Genomic DNA, 2,879 nt, shown 5'->3' on the forward strand with positions numbered 1-2,879 from the left:
AGTAAGTATCTGCTCCAGGCCCTCCTCGGCCGCAGGCAGGGGCAGCTCCTGCCTGTGCCTGCCTGTGACCCTGCACAGGGAATCAGGAAGAAGGGTGGAGGCCAGAGCACAGCTCAGGCTCACGCTGCTGTGTCAAGGGGGTCTGATGACTCTCTACCATGGTCGGGCTTGGGCACGCAGCTGAGGGCTCCTGGTTGTGGCTGGGGTGGAGGAGCAGAAGGCAGCACTCTGCTTCCCTGCAGCTCTGCCAGGAAGGGCCCAGGCACTGCCACGCGAGGCAAAGGCCAGGGCAGGTCATCTCCTCCCAGCCTGGGATGGGTGCACAGGGTGGGAAGAGGCAGCTGCAGGGCTTCTGGGGGCACTCTGCACACCATCTCATTCTTCTCCTGCTCCTTCACAGGGTTCAAAGCAGTAGAAGCTTCGTCTTTCCACATCTAAGGGCTTTTGAAAAACCGTGAAGATCAGATCTGCTCACTGGGTTGAACACAGCAGGGGAAACCTTCCTGCCTGCTGTCAGCCTCTCCCTCTCCTCCAGCCCGTTAGGGACAACGCAGCCAGATCAGCACACTGAGCAGCGCTCCCTTCCTTCTGCTGGACCAGCAATGCCTTTGCTCTGGCTTGCCTTACTCAACTCTTTGCCCCTGAGGAGCCGAGTGCCAGTGTATAGCAGTGGCTGGCCAGCTGTCCCCCCGAGGGGACCAGCCCTGCTCGGTGTCTCCCCTCAGCCGCTCTGTGAGCCCCTGGGCTCCCAGCTCTGCTCAGGCATCAGCGGGGCTAAGCCCAGCTCCCTGCCAACAGCATCTACACCTACCTGTTTTCGTAACCCAAGGTTATAAATTACCCATAACCCCCAAATAAAACAGTTTAACGCAGACCAAAAAGCCTTAGCTATCACCTGAAACGTGGCCTGCAAAAATCTGGTTGGAGGAGACCTTCCCTATGTAGAGCAGTTAGAAATGGTGGCCAGCTCCTCCCTGAGCAGCGAGGCAAGTGGAGGCACTGCTCTAGCAGGGGAAACTGAGGCAGCTTCTACTGCCTGCCTTTTTTCTTTGCTTTGTAAACAAGCCCTGGTTTTAACCAAATTCCCAGCTCAGAGCACCTAGAAAGAATTTTAAAAGCGACCTGTAGGGTGAAGTTTGTCAGATGAGGCGTAACATCACACTTGTTCTGACGCTAATCGCCTCCAAGCCAGCACAGGGCACAGGATGGGCTCAGTGACGAAGCAAGCTCTGTCTGCCATCCCCTTGAGTTGCTCACAGCATCCATGTTCCCTGTAACACCCCCCAGCACCAGCCAATGCTGCGCTGCCTGTGCTGCATTGTTTGTGGAGGAGACAACCAGCATGCAGTGGCTGCCCCACTGGCTGCGGTGGGGCAGGCGAGGAAAAAGTGTAGCTTAGAAACATTCCTAGTTTTTGTGCGTTTGTATGACAACGCTAGTTAAACATAGATTTGTGTATTAACATACACACTGTATATTATAAATTAATACATACCAGAGATATATTGTAGTTATGGTATAGAGTGTTATGTCCCTAGCAGTCTAGGGGCAGCCCTCCCCTCCTGCCAGCATCGCAGGGCGCTCTGTGTTGAGCTGCAGCCTGGAAGCTGCTCTCGGAGTAGAACAGGCCCAGGAGTTTTGGCGCTGCTGGTACCCCCCACTTCTCCCTCCTGGGAGTAGCGTTAAAGAGTGCTCGGCCTGGAGGAAGCGGCAGGGACGATGTAAAGCCACAAGCAGCTTGCCAGTGCTATGCTCCCCTCCTGTGCGGGCTCTAGCGCTGCTCCCACTGGAGAATCAGAGCTGGGGGTGGACGTGCTTCCTTCTCTTCCAAGCCTACCTGATCCTGCTCCAGCAGCACTAGAGTTCTGCCTCCCCAGGGAGAATGCTCTCCTGCGGGAGAAGCAGCTGGCCCTTGCCTGGAAGAGCAGGGCAAGGGGAAAGCCAAACCAGCCTCTGCTCTCCATGGCGCTGGGAGGGGGTTTGAGGTGGGGGTATGGAAGCGTGGGCACCCCTGCTTTGTTAGCCATGAGACCAGCGCCAATAGTGCCAGCGCTGCCATGGGGCCTGTCCCTGCAGCGACGGGAAGCACGGTCCCGCTGTGAGCTGGGCACAGCAGGTCCTCGCCTACCGCCCTGCAGCCCGCACTATATGTAATGCAGCCAGAAGGTTTTAACCTAGCCTTGGAAATAAATTAGTTATTTTGGTTTGATTTTTTTTTTTTTTAATAAAAACACTATGGAAACTGGATGTTTTTTGAAGCCACTGGTCAATGAGGAGGAACGAGGGTTATTGTTGTATTCTGATATATGGGATTTATTGCTGCCCCACACACGGAGGCCCGCAGCCACCATGGCTTGTGTCTGTGTGGGGCGGGGAGGCGGAGTGTGCCAGCACGGCAGAGCTCGTGCACCTTGGAGCCTCACCTCCTCCTCACTCCCGGGCTGTTTTACTTCCTTCACTGACAAAGTCTTTATCTTCCTCTGTGTACAGTGCATCCCAGTCCTCCTCCTCCTCCTCTTCCTTCTCCTCCTCCTCCTCTCGAGCCAGCAGCTTTTTGAAGACCTGGTACTCCTCCGGGGTGGAATGGGCCAGGCTGGCCAAGAAGTCTTTCTCCGGGAGCTGCAGGATGTCCCTCAGTTTTGGGTTACCCGTTTGGGTTTGGCCTTTGTGGGGGGTCTGGTAGAACCCCCGGCGCTCCAGGAAGATGTGCCGGTTCCTCAGCTCGGCAAAGGGCGTTCGGAAGAGACCGGCCTTCACCATCTCCTTCTGCTGCAGCCCCATCCTGAAGTAGGCGTACTGCGAGGCGGGACAGGCCGGGTACCGCACAGCCCCGCACCGCGGCCCCGCACCGCGCCGCGCTCCCCCCTCCTCCCTCCCCC

The sequence above is a fragment of the Charadrius vociferus genome, unplaced genomic scaffold, assembly GCF_000708025.1.
Source record: "Charadrius vociferus isolate BGI_N301 unplaced genomic scaffold, ASM70802v2 scaffold559, whole genome shotgun sequence".
NCBI classification, from domain to species: Eukaryota; Metazoa; Chordata; class Aves; order Charadriiformes; family Charadriidae; genus Charadrius; species Charadrius vociferus.